The 11,172-nt window shown below is 44.4% G+C and overlaps 2 long non-coding RNA genes, 11 other non-coding genes and 3 pseudogenes across 13 annotated transcripts in view; all 16 read right to left on the bottom strand.

Annotated features, from left to right (window-relative positions):
- LOC147262968 (uncharacterized) overlaps window positions 1-11,172 on the bottom strand; it is a 355,221-nt gene that overhangs the window by 128,368 nt on the left and 215,681 nt on the right. The window lies entirely within an intron of this gene.
- LOC147263056 (uncharacterized) overlaps window positions 1-11,172 on the bottom strand; it is a 33,380-nt gene that overhangs the window by 10,299 nt on the left and 11,909 nt on the right. The window lies entirely within an intron of this gene.
- Window positions 5,291-5,409, bottom strand: LOC147263094 (5S ribosomal RNA). The gene has a single exon (XR_015115121.1). It is a non-coding gene; the product is annotated as a 5S ribosomal RNA (ribosomal RNA).
- Window positions 5,721-5,839, bottom strand: LOC147263093 (5S ribosomal RNA; annotated as a pseudogene).
- LOC147263092 (5S ribosomal RNA) lies at window positions 6,150-6,268 on the bottom strand. Its single transcript, XR_015115153.1, has one exon. It is a non-coding gene; the product is annotated as a 5S ribosomal RNA (ribosomal RNA).
- On the bottom strand, window positions 6,578-6,686 carry LOC147263091 (5S ribosomal RNA; annotated as a pseudogene).
- Window positions 6,997-7,115, bottom strand: LOC147263090 (5S ribosomal RNA). The gene has a single exon (XR_015113391.1). It is a non-coding gene; the product is annotated as a 5S ribosomal RNA (ribosomal RNA).
- Window positions 7,426-7,544, bottom strand: LOC147263089 (5S ribosomal RNA). Its single transcript, XR_015112977.1, has one exon. It is a non-coding gene; the product is annotated as a 5S ribosomal RNA (ribosomal RNA).
- On the bottom strand, window positions 7,854-7,972 carry LOC147263088 (5S ribosomal RNA; annotated as a pseudogene).
- Window positions 8,282-8,400, bottom strand: LOC147263087 (5S ribosomal RNA). Its single transcript, XR_015115502.1, has one exon. It is a non-coding gene; the product is annotated as a 5S ribosomal RNA (ribosomal RNA).
- LOC147263086 (5S ribosomal RNA) lies at window positions 8,710-8,828 on the bottom strand. Its single transcript, XR_015113659.1, has one exon. It is a non-coding gene; the product is annotated as a 5S ribosomal RNA (ribosomal RNA).
- LOC147263085 (5S ribosomal RNA) lies at window positions 9,138-9,256 on the bottom strand. The gene has a single exon (XR_015115205.1). It is a non-coding gene; the product is annotated as a 5S ribosomal RNA (ribosomal RNA).
- On the bottom strand, window positions 9,567-9,685 carry LOC147263084 (5S ribosomal RNA). The gene has a single exon (XR_015115485.1). It is a non-coding gene; the product is annotated as a 5S ribosomal RNA (ribosomal RNA).
- On the bottom strand, window positions 9,995-10,113 carry LOC147263083 (5S ribosomal RNA). The gene has a single exon (XR_015115609.1). It is a non-coding gene; the product is annotated as a 5S ribosomal RNA (ribosomal RNA).
- On the bottom strand, window positions 10,423-10,541 carry LOC147263082 (5S ribosomal RNA). The gene has a single exon (XR_015113658.1). It is a non-coding gene; the product is annotated as a 5S ribosomal RNA (ribosomal RNA).
- LOC147263081 (5S ribosomal RNA) lies at window positions 10,852-10,970 on the bottom strand. The gene has a single exon (XR_015115319.1). It is a non-coding gene; the product is annotated as a 5S ribosomal RNA (ribosomal RNA).

Genomic DNA, 11,172 nt, shown 5'->3' with positions numbered 1-11,172 from the left:
CCTGTGTACTGTGTGACAAGCTCAAGCGGTGGGAGTTCGGGGTCTGCTCTCGATTTGTCCGTGATGATTAAGTTTCTCCACAGTGAGGTTATGTTTCTGTTGATTTTGTTACCTAGTCCATTTAGGTAATCCTTTCTGCACGGTGTCCCTGTTTTTTTGAGTTGGGTTGTGACTTTCCTGAGACTGAACAGACCCCTTTCCCCCACCACTTGACCGACCCTTGTTCTATTATGTTGCTGAAGTGCCCTGCATTTAAGTGTCCTACCATTGTGTGTGAAAAAGGTGCTTTCGAGAAAAGGTAACTGCAGCACATGACTTTTCTGACTGCACTTAGGCCTGAGGTGGGGCAGGAATTTGCCCCATGCCTCTAGCACCTCCTGGTAGAACATCGGTAGCGAGCCATGGCTTTTCCCAGGAAGGAGGTGATAAAGAGGGAGTTTCTCCCCCTCCCCGTACTCAGCCAGGTAGCCCGCCATTGTGTCCTCCCAGGGGTACTGCCTGTTCGAATCGAGAAAATTTCTAACTAATTTGGCCCTGAGTGCATCTTTTTTTGCACTGATGTCAATTAGTCCTAATCCCCCCTCCCTTTTATTCGCAATTATCACCCGATGAGCGATCGAATTTCCCTTTCCCCTCCAAAGGAAGGAGGAGATCGCTTCATTGAGCGAATTTAGTGCCCACTGCGGTAGCTCACAGGCCCCCAAAACATGATTAATTTTTGACAGTATTAAGGCATTGATGACAATTACCTTTCCTCTCAGGCTTAAACCCCTACTTCTCCATAAATTAAGTGTATTTTCTACCTTTTTTACAAGTTCTCTCCACCCTAAGTCCCTGGCTTCCCCTTCATTTTTACCAATGTATACACCCAGTATTTTCCTGTATTCTTTAGTGCTAAAACCCCAATTATTTTTTAAACTATTTTTACCGAATTCCATAATATAATTTAAATTTTCTTCATTTTTAAACATTATATTGATATCATCCGCAAATTGTGCTATTTTAACGACTTTGTCTCTATATGTTTTTATACCTATAATATTCTTATCATTCATTATACTTAAAGCTAGTGGCTCAGCAACAATACTGTATAAAAGAGCCGAAAGCGGGCATCCTTGCCTTACCGATCTTTTTAATTTGATCTTTCCTGTTAGTTGTCCATTTATCTTTATTTGACTGTATGCGTTATCGTATAATAATTTAATCCATCTAATAAAGCCTTCACCGTATCCAAATCTTTTTAAAGTTTTATATAAGAAAAGATGTTCTACTCTGTCGAACGCTTTCTCCAAATCAATTCCGAGCAGATACCCCCCCTGTGCTGCCATTGTCCTGACGGTATCCTTTATTGTAAGGATCGTATCTATGATGTCTCTATCTGGTATGCCGTATGCCTGTGTATTACCAATAATGGTTCCTATTGTAAGTTTAAGCCTGTTTGCCAGTGTTTTGGTCAGTATCTTGTAATCTGTATTGAGTAAACTTATTGGTCTATAGTTTGTTATATCCTGTTTTGAACCTTTATTTTTGTAGATAAGTGAAATTATTCCTGCAGTGAATGTATTGGATGTTCTCTGTTCCCGTTCCATTGAGTGGTACAATGACAGCAACAGGGGAGCTATCTGCTCTTTGAAACAAATATAAAATTCTGCTGTTAAACCATCTACCCCTGGACTTTTGTTTTTATTTAAGCTATCTATTGCCGTCTTTATCTCATTAATAGTAATTTGTGCATCAGACCATTCCTTATCCTCCACTGAAATACTAGTTTGGATATTTGATAACAACTTGTCTACCTCTTCGCTATTGCTATATCCATTATCAAATAATTCTTTATAAAACTCTGTAGTTACTCTTAGTATATTTTCTTGATCGTCATATTCTTTTCCAGTTATATCGTTGATTTTTTCTATTATAGTTTTGTTTTGTTTTTGCTTTTCGAGCCCCAAAAAATATGCGGTGCATTTTTCTCCTTCTACTAAATTTTTAACTCTGCTTCTTATCATTGCACCTCTGCATTTTATTTTTTCTATGTTTCCTAGTTTTGCTTTATATAATTCATAGTTTTCTGTGTTTCTGTTAGGTTCTTTATCAAATAATGCTATTTCATGATTGATTAATTTTCTTAGTCGATTTTCTTCCAGCTCCTCTCTCCACTTTTTCTCTTTACTATAATTTATACTACTTCTTTTAATTCTTTGCTTTAGAATTTCCCACTTTTCTATAAAATTATTTTCTATTTTCATTTCAATTTTTGCATAATCAAGCAGTTTGGTGATTTTTTTAACGTAAGTTGAATCTGCCAGGAGGCTGGAGTTGAGGCACCAGGTACCTCCCCCCCTGAAACCTCCTGCAGCACCCAAGTAACACTCAATTGTTGCGTGATCACTCCATGCGTTATAATTATATTGTATTTTATTGATCTGTTTTGTTGCTTCAGGGGCCGCTAGACATAAATCTATTCTGGCTTGTTTCATTTTTCCCTGCACAACCTGTCTTCTGGAGTACTCTTTCTTGAATGGGTTGTGAATTCTCCATACATCTGTCAAATTGTGAATATTCATTAAATTATATAGCTCAGTTCTGCTTGTGTCATTCTTGAATACATTGTTAATTGATATATCATCCTTAGTTAATGCGATATTGAAATCTCCTATTATTATGGTTCTATGATCTATCCATCTGCTTATACTATTTAGAAACATTTTCCTTTCCTTTTCACAGTTACTGGCATATATGTTAACAATTCTGTATGTTCTATTGTTTATGCAAACATCTATAATAAGTATTCTACCTTTCTTGTCATGATATATTAACTTGCTATTGGTACTTATAGTCTTTTTTACTAAAATAGCTACGCCACAAGATTTACTTGTGCCGTTGCTAAAAAAGACATCTCCTTCCCACATTTTGCTTGCTGCCGCCACGCTATCCCCTTCCCACCTTGTCTCCTGTAAGCAGAGAATGTCACACTTGCTTTTAAGTAAAATGGCGGTCATCCTGCCATAAGTGCGGAGTCCATTGACATTAAGGGAGTGCAGCAGAAACATGGTCAGACCAAAAAAACCTTTAAACAGCCAATTTTCCCTCAAGATTTTTTACCTCTCCCTCCTTCTTTCTTCTGTTTTTTCTTCATCGCAGCATCTTTTATTGAGGTGTGCTTTTTCCGAATATTTTTGATTGTGGCAAAGTCCATTTCCGAGTCACTGTTTGATCTACTCTGAGGAGGGAAGGTGGAGGGCACATTTAAGGTAGGTACCCTGGTGGATGTGGCTGCCGCCGGCTGCAATTCTCTTGGGGTATCCCCCACCTCCATTGATTCCAGGAGTTGAGAAGGCTCCGGCTCCTTTTCGGACCCGTTTCCTCCTCCATCCTTTCCTCTCTGCTGTGGGCCTGAGTCAGTGCTCATGTCATTCAGACTTGAACCAAGCCTTGTGCCTGGGCTCTGCACCACTTTAGGAGGGCTCTGGGTTCTCTGAGGGGCGTAACCCTCACCAGCAGCCTGCTTGGCGGCGCCACTACCCACCTCGTCATCTTCCTCCTCATCCTCCGTTCCTCCCTCACTTAAACCTTCCATCTCACTGTACAGCTCCTCAGATCCAGATTCCACCACAATATCCTCATCACTATAATTACAATTACATTCATCAATTTTGTTCCAACACACCTCACATTTCTGTATCTTATTAGGTTTCCTGTTGCACTCCCTTGCATAATGCCCCTGGACACCACACTTATGGCAGGAGAACTCAGGACAGTCCCTTAGGATGTGCCCCGGCTGGAGGCACATCCTACACACCCTAGCCTGCCTATCATGTATGACCCTGAAATATTCCGGTCCCATTGCTGTGTCAAACCGTGCTGAATAAGGCAGAGATTGGACTTTATCTGTAAACTTTACTTTGAGAAACCGCGTCCCATCAGCAATTTGCGTACCCGGCCACATCCTCCTCCTTATAGTTGATGCAGCTGAGACTCCCCACCCTTCTAGCTTTTGTAAAATTTCCTCATCTCTGATGTAAGCTGGTAAGCTTAAAAAAGAAACCATGAGTTCATCATTACACAGATCTTTGACATGCACTGTGTTGTCCCCAATTTTGAAACCATCTAGGATTCTCTCTTTCCCTTTGATGTGTGACATGGTAATTTCATATTTCTGCGGCCCTGTCGCCCTACAGGCTATTAAACCTCCACACAGTGCTCTTATGCATCTCATTAATTCGAGAACTGGGACTTCATCCTGCCCAGTTACCTCGACACTGACCGTCAGTTCTCTGTCATACTTGTGGTCGCCACCCGCAGATTTCGCCGCTCCATGTCGCTGCTGCAGCTGCCTTTCCCCACCAGACGCCGCATCTCTTTCCGCCGCCAATTCTCTCTCACTCTCCGCCGCCTCTCCAGTAGCTCCTCGCTGCCCAGGTCTTCTCGGAACCACGTCTTCAGCTCTGTTCTTCAGGCCACCAGCTCTCGTTGCCTGTGGACCGGCTCCAGCGCTCATCTCCTCTGAATCAGCCGCTGCTCGCCGTCTTTCCCCCGCTGTCGCTGCGGAAGCCGCTCTCGCATTTCCCTCCGGCAGTTTTCCTTCCGACTTCTTCATGTTTCGTTTCTGATTGTTTCTTTTAACAAGCAACCATTTTTCATTTTCTTCACCTGTTTGTGCGTTTATGTCAAGTCCGTTTTCCATGCTCGTAATCTGAAATCCGTTTGCAGAGTTCAAATCCATTTGGTCCGTCCGAAAGTTTTCCATTAGGAAAAAAAACAACTCAAATTGACCTCCCCCGATCAGTATAAAAACTGTCGGGGGGAAAAAATGTTCACTCTAAAAACGAACCAAAAATGCACGGAAAATAAGGAAGAACAATGAAAAAGGCTGAAAAAAACGAAAGAAATGGGAAAAGCGGAGTCCGCGACCTCCGTGTGTCGTGCTGTCAGCGTACCGTCTGATTGGCGCATGCGTGTTCAGAGTGGTATGGCCGTAAGCCCTTGACTCTGACACACATGGGCTCTATATCCATTTCACACACTTTACAACCTCAGAAAAAAAGTGATGCGCAACAGCCTCAGGGTCTTTTCACACGCCAAATCGGTGTCCTGTCAATAAAAGAAAAGAATGTTGATGTCATCGAGAGAAAAGTACTGCATCTGCCATCTGTCTTCTTCAAATTAACCACTGCATGAAATTCCATTCCAAAGCTGCAGAGGGCGCTTCAAGAAAAGGTGTGTGAGGGAAGCTCGCTCATGCTGGTCCCCAAAGTCTCAAAGCGGCCCTTTCCTCACAATGAAACAAAAAAGCTAACAGCACCTGGTATTCCCAGGCGGTCTTCCATCCAAGTACTAACCAGGCCCGACCCTGCTAAGCTTCCGAGATCAGACGAGATCGGGCGTGATCAGAGTGGTATGGCCGTAAGCCCTTGACTCTCACACACATGGGCTCTATATCCATTTCACTCACTTTACAACCTCAAAAAAAATGTGATGTGCAACAGCCTCACGGTCTTTTTACACACCAAATAGTTGTCCTGTCAATACAAAGAAAAGAATGTTGATGTCATCTAGAGAAAAGTACTGCATCTGCAATCTGTCTACTTCAAATTACACGCTGCATGACATTCCATTCGAAAGCTGTGGAGGGCGCTTCAAGAAAAGGTGTGTGAGGGAAGCTCGCTCATGCTGGTCCCCAAAACACTCAAAGCTGCCCTTTCCTCACAATGAAACAAAAAAGCTTACAGCACCTGGGACTGCCTGGCAGTCTCCCATCCAAGTAGTAACCAGGCCCGACCCTGCTTAGCTTCCGAGATCAGACGAGATCGGGCGTGTTCAGAGGGGTATGGCCGTAAGCCCTTGACTCTTACACACCTGGGCTCTATATCCATTTCACTCACTTTACAACCTTAGAAAAAAAGTGACATGCAACAGCCTCACGGTCTTTTCACACGCCAAATAGGTGTCCTGTCGATAAAAGAAAAGAATGTTGATGTCATCTAGAGAAAAGTAGTGCATCTGCCATCTGTCTACTTCAAATTACACGCTGCATGACATTCCATTTCAAAGCTGCAGAAAGGCGCTTCAAGAAAAGGTGTGTGAGGGAAGCTCGCTCATGCTGGTCCCCAAAGACTCAAAGCTGCCCTTTCCTCACAAAGAAATAAAAAAGCTTACAGCACCTGGTATTCCCAGGCGGTCTTCCATCCAAGTACTAACCAGGCCCGACCCTGCTTAGCTTCCGAGATCAGACGAGATCGGGTGTGTTCAGAGTGGTATGGCCGTAAGCCCTTGACTCTGACACACATGGGCTCTATATCCATTTCACACAATTTACAACCTCAGAAAAAAAGTGATGCGCAACAGCCTCAGGGTCTTTTCACACGCCAAATCGGTGTCATGTCAATAAAAGAAAAAAATGTTGATGTCATCGAGAGAAAAGTACTGCATCTGCCATCTGTCTTCTTCAAATTAACCACTGCATGAAATTCCATTCCAAAGCTGCAGAGGGCGCTTCAAGAAAAGGTGTGTGAGGGAAGCTCGCTCATGCTGGTCCCCAAAGACTCAAAGCGGCCCTTTCCTCACAATGAAACAAAAAAGCTTACAGCACCTGGTATTCCCAGGCGGTCTCCCATCCAAGTACTAACCAGGCCCGACCCTGCTAAGCTTCCGAGATCGGGCGTGTTCAGAGTGGTATGGCCGTAAGCCCTTGACTCTCACACACATGGGCTCTATATCCATTTCACACACTTTACAACCTCAGAAAAAAAGTGACGTGCAACAGCCTCACGGTCTTTTCAAACGTCAAATAGGTGTCCTGTCAATACAAAGAAAAAAATGTTGATGTCATCGAGAGAAAAGTACTGCATCTGCAATCTGTCTACTTCAAATTACACACTGCATGACATTCCATTCGAAAGCTGTGGAGGGCACTTCAAGAAAAGGTGTGTGAGGGAAGCTCGCTCATGCTGGTCCCCAAAGACTCAAAGCTGCCCTTTCCTCACAAAGAAATAAAAAAGCTTACAGCACCTGGTATTCCCAGGCGGTCTTCCATCCAAGTACTAACCAGGCCCGACCCTGCTTAGCTTCCGAGATCAGAAGGGATCGGGCGTGTTCAGAGTAGTATGGCCATAAGCCTTTGACTCTGACACACATGGGCTCTATATCCATTTCACACAATTTACAACCTCAGAAAAAAAGTGATGTGCAACAGCCTCACGGTCTTTTTACACACCAAATAGTTGTCCTGTCAATACAAAGAAAAAAATGTTGATGTCATCTAGAGAAAAGTACTGCATCTGCAATCTGTCTACTTCAAATTACACACTGCATGACATTCTATTCGAAAGCTGTGGAGGGCGCTTCAAGAAAATGTGTGTGAGGGAAGCTCGCTCATGCTGGTCCCCAAACACTCAAAGCTGCACTTTCCTCACAATGAAACAAAAAAGCTTTCAGCACCTGGTATTCCCAGGCGGTCTCCCATCCAAGTACTAACCAGGCCCAACCCTGCTTAGCTTCCGAGATCAGACGAGATCGGGCGTGTTCAGAGTGGTATGGCCGTAAGCTCTTCACTCTCACACACATGGGCTCTATATCCATTTCACACACTTTACAACCTCAGAAAAAAAGTGATGCGCAACAGCCTCAGGGTCTTTTCACACGCCAAATCGGTGTCCTGTCAATAAAACAAAAGAATGTTGATGTCATTGAGAGAAAAGTACTGCATCTGCCATCTGTCTTCTTCAAATTAACCACTGCATGAAATTCCATTCCAAAGCTGCAGAGGGCGCTTCAAGAAAAGGTGTGTGAGGGAAGCTCGCTCATGCTGGTCCCCAAAGACTCAAAGCGGCCCTTTCCTCACAATGAAACAAAAAAGCTTACAACACCTGGTATTCCCAGGCGGTCTTCCATCCAAGTACTAACCACGCCCGACCCTGCTAAGCTTCCGAGATCAGACGAGATCAGGCGTGTTCAGAGTGGTATGGCCATAAGCCTTTGACTCTGACACACATGGGCTCTATATCCATTTCACACAATTTACAACCTCAGAAAAAAAGTGATGCGCAACAGCCTCAGGGTCTTTTCACACGCCAAATCGGTGTCCTGTCAATAACAGAAAAGAATGTTGATGTCATCTAGAGAAAAGTACTGCATCTGCCATCTGTCTACTTCAAATTAACCACTGCATGACATTCCATTCCAAAGCTGTGGAGGGCGCTTCAAGAAAAGGTGTGTGAGGGAAGCTCGCTCATGCTGGTCCCCAAACACTCAAAGCTGCCCTTTCCTCACAATGAAACAAAAAAGCTTACAACACCTGGTATTCCCAGGCGGTCTCCCATCCAAGTACTAACCAGGCCCAACCCTGCTTAGCTTCCGAGATCAGACGAGATCGGGCGTGTTCAGAGTGGTATGGCCGTAAGCTCTTGACTCTCACACACATGGGCTCTATATCCATTTCACACACTTTACAACCTCAGAAAAAAAGTGATGCGCAACAGCCTCAGGGTCTTTTCACACGCCAAATCGGTGTCCTGTCAATAAAACAAAAGAATGTTGATGTCATCGAGAGAAAAGTACTGCATCTGCCATCTGTCTTCTTCAAATTAACCACTGCATGAAATTCCATTCCAAAGCTGCAGAGGGCCCTTCAAGAAAAGGTGTGTGAGGGAAGCTCGCTCATGCTGGTCCCCAAAGTCTCAAAGCGGCCCTTTCCTCACAATGAAACAAAAAAGCTTACAGCACCTGGTATTCCCAGGCGGTCTTCCATCCAAGTACTAACCAGGCCCGACCCTGCTAAGCTTCCGAGATCAGACGAGATCGGGCGTGTTCAGAGTGGTATGGCCGTAAGCCCTTGACTCTCACACACATGGGCTCTATATCCATTTCACACAATTTACAACCTCAGAAAAAAAGTGATGCGCAACAGCCTCACGGTCTTTTTACACACCAAATCGGTGTCCTGTCAATAAAAGAAAAGAATGTTGATGTCATCGAGAGAAAAGTACTGCATCTGCCATCTGTCTTCTTCAAATTAACCACTGCATGAAATTCCATTCCAAAGCTGCAGAGGGCGCTTCAAGAAAAGGTGTGTGAGGGAAGCTCGCTCATGCTGGTCCCCAAAGACTCAAAGCGGCCCTTTCCTCACAATGAAACAAAAAAGCTTTCAGCACCTGGTATTCCCAGGCGGTCTTCCATCCAAGTACTAACCAGGCCCGACCCTGCTAAGCTTCCGAGATCAGACGAGATCGGGCGTGTTCAGAGTGGTATGGCCGTAAGCCCTTGACTCTCACACACATGGGCTCTATATCCATTTCACTCACTTTACAACCTTAAAAAAAATGTGATGTGCTACAGCCTCACGGTCTTTTTACACACCAAATAGTTGTCCTGTCAATACAAAGAAAAAAATGTTGATGTCATCTAGAGAAAAGTACTGCATCTGCAATCTGTCTACTTCAAATTACACACTGCATGACATTCCATCCGAAAGCTGTGTAGGGCGCTTCAAGAAAAGGTGTGTGAGGGAAGCTCGCTCATGCTGGTCCCCAAACACTCAAAGCTGCCCTTTCCTCACAATGAAACAAAAAAGCTTACAGCACCTGGTATTCCCAGGCGGTCTCCCATTCAAGTACTAACCAGGCCCGACCCTGCTTAGCTTCCGAGATCAGACGAGATCGGGCGTGTTCAGAGTGGTATGGCCGTAAGCCCTTGACTCTGACACACATGGGCTCTATATCCATTTCACACAATTTACAACCTCAGAAAAAAAGTGAAGCGCAACAGCCTCAGGGTCATTTCACACGCCAAATAGGTGTCCTGTCAATAAAAGAAAAGAATGTTGATGTCATCTAGAGAAAAGTACTGCATCTGCCATCTGTCTACTTCAAATTAACCACTGCATGACATTCCATTCCAAAGCTGTGGAGGGCGCTTCAAGAAAAGGTGTGTGAGGGAAGCTCGCTCATGCTGGTCCCCAAACACTCAAAGCTGCCCTTTCCTCACAAAGAAATAAAAAAGCTTACAGCACCTGGTATTCCCAGGCGGTCTTCCATCCAAGTACTAACCAGGCCCGACCCTGCTTAGCTTCCGAGATCAGACGAGATCGGGCGTGTTCAGAGTGGTATGGCCGTAAGCCCTTGACTCTCACACACATGGGCTCTATATCCATTTCACACAATTTACAACCTCATAAAAAAAGTGATGCGCAACAGCCTCAGGGTCTTTTAACACGCCAAATACGTGTCCTGTCAAAAAAAGAAAAGAATGTTGATGTCATCGAGAGAAAAGTACTGCATCTGCCATCTGTCTTCTTCAAATTAACCACTGCATGAAATTCCATTCCAAAGCTGCAGAGGGCCCTTCAAGAAAAGGTGTGTGAGGGAAGCTCGCTCATGCTGGTCCCCAAAGACTCAAAGCGGCCCTTTCCTCACAATGAAACAAAAAAGCTTACAGCACCTGGTATTCCCAGGCGGTCTTCCATCCAAGTACTAACCAGGCCCGACCCTGCTAAGCTTCCGAGATCAGACGAGATCGGGCGTGTTCAGAGTGGTATGGCCGTAAGCCCTTGACTCTCACACACATGGGCTCTATATCCATTTCACTCACTTTACAACCTCAAAAAAAATGTGATGTGCAACAGCCTCACGGTCTTTTTACACACCAAATAGGTGTCCTGTCAATACAAAGAAAAAAATGTTGATGTCATCTAGAGAAAAGTACTGCATCTGCAATCTGTCTACTTCAAATTACACACTGCATGACATTCCATTCGAAAGCTGTGGAGGGCACTTCAAGAAAAGGTGTGTGAGGGTAGCTCGCTCATGCTGGTCCCCAAAGACTCAAAGCTGCCCTTTCCTCACAAAGAAATAAAAAAGCTTACAGCACCTGGTATTCCCATGCGGTCTTCCATCCAAGTACTAACCAGGCCCGACCCTGCTTGGCTTCCGAGATCAGACGAGATCGGTCGTGTTCAGAGTAGTATGGCCATAAGCCTTTGACCCTGACACACATGGGCTCTATATCCATTTCACACAATTTACAACCTCAGAAAAAAAGTGATGCGCAACAGCCTCAGGGTCTTTTCACACGCCAAATCGGTGTCCTGTCAATAAAAGAAAAGAATGTTGATGTCATCTAGAGAAAAGTACTGCATCTGCCATCTGTCTTCTTCAAATTAACCACTGCATGAAATTC

This window comes from Aulostomus chinensis, chromosome 4 (genome assembly GCF_037954235.1).
Source record: "Aulostomus chinensis isolate RoL2024-O1b breed Wild chromosome 4, RoL_Achi_v1.0, whole genome shotgun sequence".
Taxonomy (NCBI): Eukaryota; Metazoa; Chordata; class Actinopteri; order Syngnathiformes; family Aulostomidae; genus Aulostomus; species Aulostomus chinensis.
The sequence above is the reverse complement of the archived record's forward strand: the minus strand, read 5'-3'. Positions and strand labels throughout refer to the sequence as shown.